The 12,523-nt window shown below is 45.8% G+C and overlaps 1 protein-coding gene across 1 annotated transcript in view; it reads right to left on the bottom strand.

Annotated features, from left to right (window-relative positions):
• B3GNT2 (UDP-GlcNAc:betaGal beta-1,3-N-acetylglucosaminyltransferase 2) overlaps window positions 1-12,228 on the bottom strand; it is a 28,078-nt gene extending 15,850 nt beyond the window's left edge. Inside the window, exon 1 of the mRNA XM_021699112.1 lies at window positions 11,968-12,228. The gene's annotated coding sequence lies outside the window, so the exon portion shown is untranslated. The remainder of the gene's footprint in view (window positions 1-11,967) is intronic.
• Between the last annotated feature and the right edge of the window lie 295 nt (window positions 12,229-12,523).

Below are 12,523 nucleotides of genomic sequence, written 5' to 3' on the forward strand. Positions count from 1 at the left end.
CCCCCCCCCCCCCCCCCCCCCCCCCCCCCCCCCCCCCCCCCCAGAGTCCCGTACCTGGCCCCTGGCTATTTTTGAGTCCAGGCCACTCCTCTTCCCAAGGGCCCTAAACCTTCTCCAATTCCAGGGCTTTCCCCCTCAAGGCCTCAACCCTCAGCCATCACGGAAGCATTAAAAGGTGTCATATCTCGATGCAGCACATAACCTAAAAACATCTCTGGAAACAGTCTAATACGATCAAATAAATCTATAAACAAACATAGGCCCAAGGGTTGGAAGGCAATTACAAATTAATAAAAATGCACAAGCATAAATCACAGTACTGGACTAGAAAAGAACCCCATTATATAAACTAAGTTACCAAACTGACCTTGTATAAATGCTTCTGGAAATAAGTAGGCCATCAGCATGGCTTGGCAATCTTGGTGTAAAGAGATAGGGAGGGGAGGAGGTAATCTGGTGCCTGCTATGTGGGCTCCTTTTGTCTACAGACACTTATAAAAAGAAAAGCTGATGAAATCAAGTTCAGAGAGAATATTTTCGTAGAAGTATGGGAAAAGAGATTACTGTCATTTTTACATAGTAAAAATACATGAAAATTTCATCTAATGACTAACTTGTTAACAAAATTAAAAGTTGACTCTCATCAAAGTTTTAAAATTAACTTTCAAAATTACGTCACTGCCCCACCACTTAATTCCGTGGGTTGTGATAACTGACCACAAAAAGAAGCAGAATTTTATTTTAAAACAATCACCTTAATGTTAAGCACCTGGACAGCCAAATCCAATCTTCCATTTTCTCTGGCATAGAGATTTATCTAAGTCACTTCCCACAAGCTCTCCAGGCAAACTTTCAAATCAACCACTGCCCTTCCCACTTTTATTAAATTATACTTGGCAATTCTTGACCCTACGAAATGTAGAATGAGAGCATGTCCATCCATTTCCTGCAAAATAAAAGTTTCCATTTGTCTTCCTTCTAATATAAAAATATAACCTCCCCAAATCAAGAAAACATTGTTTGAACATGCTGCAAACTGAGATTGCAAATAACTTTATCAGACTTGTTTTGTAACTTTAATATTAAATCAACACCAATGACATTCATTGTGTTTATGTTAAGTAATTTAATAAATGGCCCTGGGAAGTCTCCATTTCTTGGCTGTTAGGATGAAGGTTCCCAGGGACACACTTTCGTAAAGAGCACCTGCCCTTAGTTACAATGAAAGTGACACCAAGGGGCATGAGTATCACGCCCCTGCTTCCAGGACTCCAGTCACACCCATTCAGAGTCCCTTAGAGGAGCAGCCCTGAGTTGACTGCCTGACTCACTCTTCTAAAAAAAATGAATGACAATCGTAGAAAGTTGTGCAGAATTGGCTTGTGCAGAGATTTAAATCATGTCGTATTAAAATCGAAGGACCCAACAGACCTAATACCTTGCGGGGAGAGGGGAGACAAGAAACGAAGGAATGGGATAGAGGTACCAGGGACACTCCTTACAACAAGACTAACAAGTGCATGCCAGCCCCTACCCATTCACAGAGGGCTTGTCCACATGCCAGGAAGCATGTCAAGGACCCAACTGGGTACTTAGTCCTGTGAAATGGTTCCTGAGGTATCCTCATTTTACAGACAAGTCAACTGCTTCCAAAACTGGCCCGAGGTTCCCAAGATGGAGAGTGAACGGAAGGAGAGTGGCAGGAACTGGGAAGCCGGATGGGTTCACATCCCTGTTGCTGCCAAACTTGAGGACAAACATGGAGCTGCATGGATGGCGTGGTTAGGGTACAGGGGAGGTAGGCACCCCCATCCTCATTAAGCACTCTCACAAAGACCTGATCCTAGATTCAAGTATGCTACCCTCACAATCGCCTCTCAGAGAACTCTTAGGGCACCTGCACCCCTTAAGAACAACTCCTGTCCTCCCCTCCCACACCTTTGCTCATGCTAGCTGCCTCCTCCACAAGGACACCCTCATTCCCTCAGTGCCCTGTACTTAATCTTCCCTCCCAGCACTCGGGATTCCCCCAAAACTGGAACCTCCCAAAAGGAATACCAAGAGCTAGTTACCCAGAACCCACCCCTCACCCCTAGCAATGCTTCCCAGCCCAAACGGTCCCAGGTGAGCCAAGATCCTACTCTCCTCAACCCCGGGGGGAGGCGGGACCAAGGCAACTCCCCCAACATGTGCTGTAATTGCGAGGTGAAAGCACCCCAACCACAGAGTGCCAGCCATCGCTCCTTACACAGAGTATCCAATTAAACGGGGCTCCCCCTGGGATGTCACCTCTCCTCCAGAGTCAGGGACCATCCTCATCCCAGAAGACAACCTTTCTAGTGACAAGTGACCCTAGGGTGGCAACTTCAGAATGGGGTACCAAACAAGCAAACTGCCCCCCGCCCCAGTTCCCTTCTCCTAGACTCCTCTCCCTTTCCTGCCTCTTTTCCCTTCCTCACATGTCAAATTTCAAGAAGTTACTAAAAGAAGCTTAAGGATTGTTTTTTAAAGTTGCTTTTTCAAATATCAAAATAAATCGTATAGATTGAAAATACACATCCTCAAAACGGACATTTTGGCCTTTTATCCAAATGTTCTATTAAAAGGGGGCTGTTCAAGACTTATGTCCACATATTTAAAGAGATGAAATGGTAACACTTCTTTCTTTGGCCACCTGCCAAGAAAAATTTATGTTGCCAAAATAAAAGAGATTATGTTTGCTCAATATATGAGCACAGGACAGAGCAGCTTAGAAACGGGGCCTCTTTTACCAAGCAGCTTAAATCATCTAATTTTGAGTATGTCTGTGAATGTCACCTTCACATGTCATAGGCTATCACCTACTTGGAAATATCAGGGACTGTAGCAATCGTGTATCACCCAGGGTCCACTCTCTGCTCACCTCTCCCTCCCCGTGGGGGGTCCAAACACTCCCATGGTTTCTACTTCTCCAACTGGTGACCTGGAGGTCCAGCAGGACGTGTCCTCCCACTCTGGGTGGTGCCCACACAGCCTCCTACTCATGCGTGGGGTACGGACAAAAACAGAGAGGCCATCATGCTGAAACCAGTGACAGCCACCTGAGGCTTCATTCTATCATTCTCTGTATCTGCACTGGTTGGAAAATTTCCACTATAAAGAGGATTTTTTTTTTTTAAAGGATCCATCAGAAACTTAAGGAAAAAAAATTCAAAAGAGAAACATTCAGTTAAAAATAGGAGTATTCATGAGAGATATTTTAAGTTCATTTGAAGAAAATAATTCCTTATGTGGCAAAGAGAAGAAAAATAAAATGGCTGCATCTCATTTACTTTAAGAATAAAAGCTACGTAAGTTCCTTATAAACAAACGTCAAATTCAGCCATAAAATAATAAATGTAAAATATATTTCATTAGTTCCAAATGTTAAATATTTAGAAAAGACGGTATTTGTAACAAACCCAATTAGACCCTTGCAATGCTAAACAAATATTTTGATTCTGAAAACATCACTAGGCTTCCCAATGAATAATCTAGAGCTAGACTTGAAGGTTTTATTTTGTTTTGGTTTGGTTTTTTAACACAATTGTGTTACTCTCTGATGGGGACTCAAAAAAGCAGCACTTCAGAGAAGCATTTGTATGTTAAGTGCTTTTCAAAGAAAATAAAAAACAACATAATTCTGAAGCACAAATTAAAAACCTTAGCAAGTTTATGGTCCATAGAAATAACCTTACTGGAGTGTTAACGCTTTCATATTCATGACTGCATTGGATTTAAACAATCAACATGTGAGGTCAGCTGTGTAGGTTTTTTCCTATTTTGTGGGGGTGGGGGAGGTAAAAGAAGCTAAGTAGGTTGCCATGGTTACAAAGGTTTTGTTTTTTTGTTTTTAAGTCAGCGCTACAACCAAAATCTACTTCAAGTTCTCCACATGGGCCACTGTCCCCATGGGCCACTACAGTAAGCCACTCCCCAGCCCTCGTAAGATTACCGTGCCCTGTGACAGTGCTTGATGTACCCCTGGGGTCCCGTATGGAGGGTGGATCTCCATTCTCCTTCACCTTCAAAGCTCTCCCTCCCAGTAGCTCCAGGCACAAGCCCCTCTTTCCCTTCTCTGTCAATATCCTGAAAAGGTTCTGCGCCTTGTCATGCCCTGACCCTCCCAATTCCCTTCATCTTCTAGAATCATCATAGTCCTTGGCCTCTCCTGACTTCCCAGGGCACCTAACACCCCAAAATTCACCCCAAATTCAAGACCACCGAACCCAGATTCTCTTCCTTGTTCTCCTGCATCTTTGCAGCTTTGCTCCTGGCCTCATGCCCCCAAATGGATGCTCTCCACAGTTCTGGGCTCAAGCTTACTGCTGGGTCTTCCCTCGCTCCTATCCCCTGGACCCTCAGAGACACCACTACAGCCTCCAATGTCCTAAATGTTAAAAAGATCCCCAATGTACCTCTATCTGTAGATCACCCCTTTCATACTTTCCTGCACTGGTTTCCAAATCCCGTCCCACCAACATGAGTCTTTTTATCTCTCACTCTCTTTCAAATAAATCACATATATACACTTTAATCCTGTACCATCCCTGGCCTGGTTTGGGCACTCACTTTTCCTCCAGAAAGATTAATGAAGTGACCGAATTCAGCAAGTATCAAGCACCTACTCTAACTGAGCAGTGTTTAAAACAGACAACCAAGAATAAAGTTACGTGGCCAATTATCGGAAGGTTGATAAGAACTCAGACAAAATACAAAGGACAGTACAGATGATAAGGGAAACCTCTCTTCTCAAAAAGAAGGTGCAGAAGTGGGGCAGGAAGAGGGAACAGCCAGAGGCAGGAGAGCGCAGAGACCAGTGTGGCTAGAGTCAACGGAACCAAGAGCCTGGGAGGTGACAGAAGAACCCTGGCTTTAGTCTGACAAGAGCAGGAGCCACTGGAGGTGTCTGAGTAGAGAAGTGTATGAAGTAATTTCAGTTTTTAAATATTCCTCCCCCTTCTTTCAGAGAACAGACCGTTGAGGGGCAAATGGGAAACCATTCCCCACCAGGAGGCTGTAAAATGACGGCCCATGATCACACGTCCCTTGCATCGACCTGTCAGGCTCAAGCTCATCTTCCTAAATGCAAGCCTGACCCTGACCTGTCACCACATTCTCTCTGCAGGAACTTTCCATGGCTCCCACGACTTCCAGAACTATCCAGTGCCACTTCATTGCATGGTCACTAGGGTTGCACCGTGTCCTATTACCCCTTCCTAAACACCCTGACCTCCAAATCCGCAGGATCACCTGCTATTTCCCTGACACACTGCCGTAAGCCTGCAATACCTGCCTCTGCCCTCCGAAAAGTTATTAATTCATCCATTAAGGCTAAGCCCAAACACCACTTCCTCAGGAAGCCTTTCTTGGCTGCCCCGCAAACTGCACATTGCTTGCACCTCTACAAGAACACTCTTTCATCAGTTCTGGGTTAGTTTCCACAGACTGCTAACTCAAGGGCAGAACTGTGTCTGACCTATCTAGGAATACACATGGGGCCAAGCACAGTGCTAGGCATACAGTAAGTGCTCAATTAATGCATGCTGGCTAAGTGAACAAAATGCTCATCTGATTATACATCATCTTGAGGTCTTAGGGGGAGGGGGGTCCCAAGGACAGGTTTTCTCTCTCAGCTACTGTAATCTGGAAGACAGGGGTCCTGATGGGAGTGTTGGGGGACTGCATGCCCAGGACCCCTGACAATGGTAGAGCCACAAGTAGGGGCCAGAGTGGGGATGGATTTGAACCTAAGCCATCAAAGCCTCACACCCTCTCAGCCAGATGTATCTCTAGGCAGGCCATACAACCCGTTTTAAATTTGCCCGAAGTATCAGCAATGTGTTTTTCCTAAGCCCATTTTAGAAGTGTACAGATGCAGAGAAAAGAACCTAGAAGGATTCAAACCAAGTTAAGAGTAGTTACAGTGTTAAGAGATGGTGAAATTTTCTTTTCCTTTACCTTACCTTGTTTTTTTCCCCCTAAATAAACATCAAGAAAGAATGCCACAGTACCACCCAAGTTATATTTGAAGAGTGGCTCCAAAAATAGAAAGTATCCAAAAAGCCCACCAGAACACTGGGAACATGAGAAACACTGAATACGTAATACTACTTGCAGAGGAAGATTATAGAAGTTGCGAATGTTTTAAAAGGTTTGTCTGAGCATGCAATGGTCTGAGCCTAACAACTGGCCCTGTGCTTTCACTTCTGAAATAATTATTTCACAAAACATAAAGCAATAAACATTGTTCTGGATATCCCAGGCACTTCTGTTCCCTCTTATCTAAACTCTTCCATAGATTTCATAATCAAGTGTAAACTGTCACCATTGCACCCTAGCTTATACCATGCAAGTGACAGCAAGTGACTGATCGGCTCTAAATAGGACATTTCAATGACTGTCATTTCATGACTTACAGAGAAAATGTCAATTAAAAATAACAGGAGGGGCGCCTGTGTGCTCAGTCCATTAAGTGTCTGACTCTTGATTTCGGCTCAGGTCTTGGGGAGCCTGCTTGAGATTCTCTCTCTTCCCCTCTGTCCCTCCCCCACTGCTCGCTCTCTCTTTCCAAAATAAATAATTTTTAAAAAAAATAATAGGTGGGGGCGCCTGGGTGGCTCAGTCGTTAAGCGTCTGCCTTTGGCTCAGGTCATGATCCCAGGGTCCTGGGATCGAGCCCCGCAGGAAGCCTGCTTCTCCCTCTCCCATTCCCCCTGCTTGTATTCCCTCTCTCGCTGTGTCTCTCTCTGTCAAATAAATAAATAAAATCTTTAAAAATAATAATAATAATAGGTGATCAGTTATCAAGACATAATATGTCTTATTTAAGCTGAAAGCTACATCAACAAAGTGTTGAATCAACAAAGACTTGGCTTCTAACTTTCAGCAAAAGACCAACATAACTTTTATAGTGAAATAGCATTATTAAAACAAGGAAGATATAATTGCTTTAGTTACCACTTTTTTTTTTTTAAAGATTTATTTAATTATTCTGAGAGAGAGAGAGAGAGACCACACACGCATGAGTTGGAGAAGGGGGCAGAGGGAGAGAATCTCAAGCAGATTCCCTGCTGAGTGTGGCTCCATCCCACGGCCCATGAGATCACGACCTGAGCTGAAATCAAGAGCTGGATGCTAAACTAACTGAGCCACCCAGGCGTCCCTTTAGTTATCACCTTTTTAAAGAAATAAAAGGGGGACAAGGAAACCTCATGTCAAGCACAGTGCTAGATATTTTAGGTGCATGATCACATTAATCTTCCTAGTAAATCTGAGATCGTTTCATCTCCCCCATTTCACAAATGAAGAAACTGAGGCTCAGAGAGGTTAAGGAACTTAGTCACAGTAACCACAGTCACACAGTGGCAAAAACCAACTCAAAACCAAGTCTGTTTCACAAAAGACTATACACAGTATGATTCTGTAATTCCACTTCTATTAGGTTCAAGAACAGGCAAAACCGATCTATATGAAAGGAGTCACATCTAAGATGATATGAAAGTTCCCTCTAGAGGGCGGATACTGACTAGAAAGGGCGCAGGCACCTTTTGGGGTACTAAAAATGTTTGCTTCTTGAGCGGGGTGGTGGATATACATTCAGGAGGTACATACAATAAATATTAGAGCACTTCACACTTTACCGTATGCTATTACCTCAAGTTAAAGAAAAAAAAATTCTTCATCTGACTGACTCCAAGTTCATACTCTTAACCACTAAACCACCACTCCGACAGAACCTGGCCACACTCTAGAATTGATTCCCTCGGATTATCATTTTTTAAAAGTATTCTGGTAAGCAACGTACATCCTAATCACATCAGAGTGAAAACACTGGAACAATAAACCTGTTTTTAAATGCCACAGAATGAAAAGTAGAAAGTATCAATTTCCTGGCTACTGGGAATTTCCCCTCTGTAGCCACATCAGAATACAATTTTAAACCCTGCTCTAAGTGAATGTTCACAGATGCACAGAAAATCATTTGTAGCAAAGTCATCTATGGAAACACCTAAAGCTAAAATTACACAAAATATTTCAAAACATGTTATAACCTTATCAACAATGCTAACTCTCAAAAGAAATTTGAATTTGGGGGGCACCTGGCTGGCTTAGTAGAGCATGAAACTCTTGATATCTCAGGATTGTGAGTTCAAGCCCCACGCTGGGCATGGAGCCTACTTAAAAAAAAAGGAAATTTGAATTTTGTTACAAAAATTAAGAAAGGCAAGCAGACAAAGCTGATGGGCAAAGAACATCAAGTTCACAGTAGTGGCAACACACAGTAAGTGCAAAATCTCAGCTCAGAGTTCTAACATATAGAAAACTGGTACAATGAACTTTTTCCAGCAGGAAAGTAATTGTGCCACAAATGCCCTAATAACAAATTCTCCATCAAGTACAAGTGCTTCCCACCGAAGTTCTGTTCAGACTAGCAAAGCCTCATCACCAGGTGATGATGAAATCATTGCATCAATTCTCTCAAAATCTTATACCACACACATATACCTCTTATTTGAGCGGTAATTGCCTCTCCAGAGAGAGGAATTTATTCATCCTACAATTTGGAGAAATCTCTGGCAAGCACCTAGTTAACAGTTATCCCCCGTGGGGGTGAGTGTGGGGGCGGAGACAGCTGCATCTACACACCTGTTGGCTACGGGTGCCGGGGTCCTTCCTGGGTGCTTTTGATTAGGTCAGCCGGGAAACCCAACCTTCAAACTGTCAGAGCCTGGTTTAACTCATGTTTTAACATTCTGTATACACTAAAATTACCACGCAATTGATTGAAATGATTTTAGTTCCCTCTGAGCATCTGCGTATAAGACCAAAAGGCCTTTATGAGAATTTTCCAGTATTTGTAAGTCAGTTATACATCACAATTGGGCATGTTGCAATAGATTATATAACTAAATATTATCCCAGGTGCAAGAATCTTAATGTTTATAAAAGTAACCATTGGCATTTATTAATTGTTAAAGTCTTTAACAAACTGTCCAATAAAACTGTCAAAAAAACTAAGTAAAGTCAAATATTGTGGCTATTAAGCAAGTCAGAAAGAATTAAAAGCACTGACCCAGTATGTTAAGAACAGAGGACACTTGAGGCACATTCACAGCCCCGGGTCAGGATCCCTAAATTATGGTTCCAAAAGAAACAAAACAAAAAAACAGGCATTACCAGAAAACATTAAAACTTAAAGTTTCAAAGTTTCTTTAAGAAACAATGGATTCATCTTTTCTCTTATCCTGCATCAGCTGAAAAAGCCTCATGCATTTCTATCCAGAACATCTTAGCTTTGTACCAACAACGCATCACGTAAGGCAGAATGATCCATTTTTTTTTAGATTCCTCATTTCCTAATATAACTCCTTTTTCTCCAATGTACCTCTAAAAAAGGCACACATTTAGGGGCGCCTGGGTGGCTCAGTCAGTTAAGCGTCTGCCTTAGGCTCAAGTCATGATCCCAGGGTCCTGGGATGCAGTCCCTCCTCCGACCAACCGCCCAGTCTGTCAGTCCATCGGTTCAGAAACTGGCAGGCTTCCGGCTCAGCTCTCCCTCTCCCTCCCCCTGCTTGTGCTTTCTCTCATTCTCTCTCTCTCTCACCAATAAATACATAAAATTTTTAAAATAATAATAAAAAATTAAAAAGACACATATTTGAACAACTTGTATAGTGAAAAATCAACCATGAATTATCAGTTCCACTTTCCTGTTTTAGCAAAACTGTAGTGTCTTAGCATTGGAGAAATCTAAATTGTTTTTTTAAACACAGAACTCTTCAAAACTACAAGCCATTACTCAGCTATCCATCAGAAACCCAGGAAAAAAAAATCGTAATTTTTACAAGCATATTATGTTTCTTTTCATCAAAAGATTACTTCATTTCTTGGATTTTAAAAACTTTATCTGCATCTGCCAAATCTGGCTGATTTCAGTGTCAGTCAGACCAATCTAACTGGTTCCCAGTTACTGTTTTTGGTAAGGGGAAGTTGATGCCTAGAGGAACGTCTATACTGATTACACAATGACCACCACCCATTAAGTGCTTCTTAATTCCCATGATGCAGAGCCCGGAGTTGGACAGACATTATCCTATCTGTCCTCAAAAATAATCTTGTTGAGCAGGGGCTGCCATCCCCAAAACCCGTTATGGAAAATAAGACTGGGATGGTCAACAACCTGCCAGAGGTCACAGAACGGTATGTGGCAGATTCGAGACCAGTGAACAGTGAGGGTGGGAACTTGAACTTTTATGGAGAATTAGGCCTTTCATCAACACAAATGAAATGAAGAGCAGTGAGCCCCTGCTGTTGGGAGATGGCCGAGGGGAAAAGCAGCATTTCAAACTGAAAAAGTAATTTCAAACATTAGATCCAAAGATACAGACATTCGCAAAGCTGGGCAGGGGGGAAAGGTTTTCTCATGTAGAGAATTCTATAGGGTTCTGCAATTCCCTGGTCTTAAAATCTAATCTAAGAGCACAAGACTCTGTGTGTAACAGTCTCCCAAATTCCACCAGGCTTAATAACCTCTATTCAAAAGAAAGAGAAGTGAGAACTAGGACAGTGGGAAGAAGTGACCACCCAAGCCTGTCCTCCCACCGGGGTAAGCTGTCAGATCCACATGGGCACGACCAGGAGACAGCTCGGCTCCAGAGCCCTCAGACTGGGTTAGGCTCCGATCCCCCCGCTTTCCTGGTCCCGATCCTGACCCTGTTGACCACCTCCCGAGGCAAAATACACCGGAAAAATGTTATAACAAGTAGACGCCCATATTCACCAACTGGTTTAGAAATCTGCAATCTACAGCAAGGCTCCAACAAGGGAGGGGCCTCCCTTGGTATAATTGTTCTAAACTATCTTTCCACGAAATTGGGAAGGTTCACGAGGCCATGGGGGATAGGGGAGCAAAGACAAACATACCATCCCTGAGTTTTTAAGCAGGAGAGGGAGCCTCCTCGCCAACCCAGGCTTACAATGTGTTAATTTCAGAGATAAGCTTTCATGCCCTCACATTTGTAGGGAGATAATGGGTTCTGGGGCTCCCCCGTCCTAAGTGCAAAATACCGTGGCCGGGATATTAAGGTGATTTGATTTTACTACCTCCATAAGGGTCCGCCTGACGTTCCCGGGCAGCCTCCAGGATCTCCGCCCACAGGGTCCCACCGAGCGCCCCCACGCCCACCCTTCCAGCGAGGTGTTTTGCCAAGGCCTGCCTTACACCCTTCGGGCAGCTCCCACCCATCCCCCTCCCCAGGTCTCAGACTAGTAGCCTGGTTAATCATTCAACGCCGGCGGCGTGGAACAATTTTTTAGAGGTCAAAGCGAAAGGTTCTCCCTAAGTTTCCCAGAAACCAGCCTTTGGGGACCCGGAGGTGGCAGCGGCAGGCAGATGGGGGTGGGGAGTGGCGGCTGGCGGCTCTTTGGCTCGCAAAACACCTGATCTCCCCATGCGGCAACCGAGACCAGCGCAGTGCGAGGGTGGGGTGAGGGGGTGCGAGCGAGAAAATACGCACGGCCCCCTACCCAAAACGCGGTGGAAGCCAAGTGAGGACGCCGGCCCCAGACGCCCCTTCCCAATGCCTGCCATCACCCCCGCGCGGGCTCCCCCGGAAGTTGGGGTGCAGCGAGCAGGGGGGATGTCCCAGGGCCCCGTGGGGGTGGGGGTGGAATAGGCAAGAGACTAAAAAGACAGTCCGCTGCTGGTTTCTTTCTCCTCTTCCTCTAGGGTAAGGAAGCCGGAGGGAAGGGGGGACGCCTAAATGCGGCGGGAGCCACCCGGGAACGGTTTCCTCCTGTGGCGCGCCGGTACGAAGCCGGAACTGGAGAGGAAGGGGACTGAGAGGGAGAGGAGTCAGTGCGGAGCAGCGGGGAGCGGGAAGCAGAGATGGAAAGGCGGTGGAGAGGGCTGGGGGGGAGGGGAAGACGGGCGGGAGGGGACCCTACCTTGTCCGGGAGCCGCTCCAGCTCAGCGGGGCGGGGGCGGGAGATCCCGGCCGCATCCACGTCCCGGCCGCTCGGCGCGGCTCAGCCCGGCGACTGCCGCCGCTCCCGCTCCATACGTTGCTCCGCGAGGGGCGGCCCGGTGGTGTCGGCGGCGGGCAAGTCACCCGCACGGCTCGTCTCCGGCACTTGTTGCCGCCACCGCTACTGCACCTCTCACTCCCGGCTCCAGTTCCCCACGCCGCCGCCGCCTCCGGGCGCCCGGGTCGGGCCCCGCCTTCGCCCCCGCCCGGCGCGCCAATCAAGCCCGGCACCACCCCTCACGTCACCGCCCAGCGGGGCCCGCAGCCCGGCGCCCCAAGTTTGGGGAAGGCCGAGCTCCAGCCTGTCTGCCAGTTGGCGCCCAAGATTCGCCCAGGCTGGTGCTCCTTCTAGCTTCCAGAGACCCTCCGGGGCCCCCAGGTCCACACGTGGAAAGTAAGGGTTAAACTGGGGGGAAGGGGCCCCCAGGAAGTAGACCCCCTCGGAAGCACAGGACAGTTCGACCATATTCCAACCC

Source organism: Neomonachus schauinslandi, chromosome 10, assembly GCF_002201575.2.
Source record: "Neomonachus schauinslandi chromosome 10, ASM220157v2, whole genome shotgun sequence".
In the NCBI taxonomy this organism is placed as follows: Eukaryota; Metazoa; Chordata; class Mammalia; order Carnivora; family Phocidae; genus Neomonachus; species Neomonachus schauinslandi.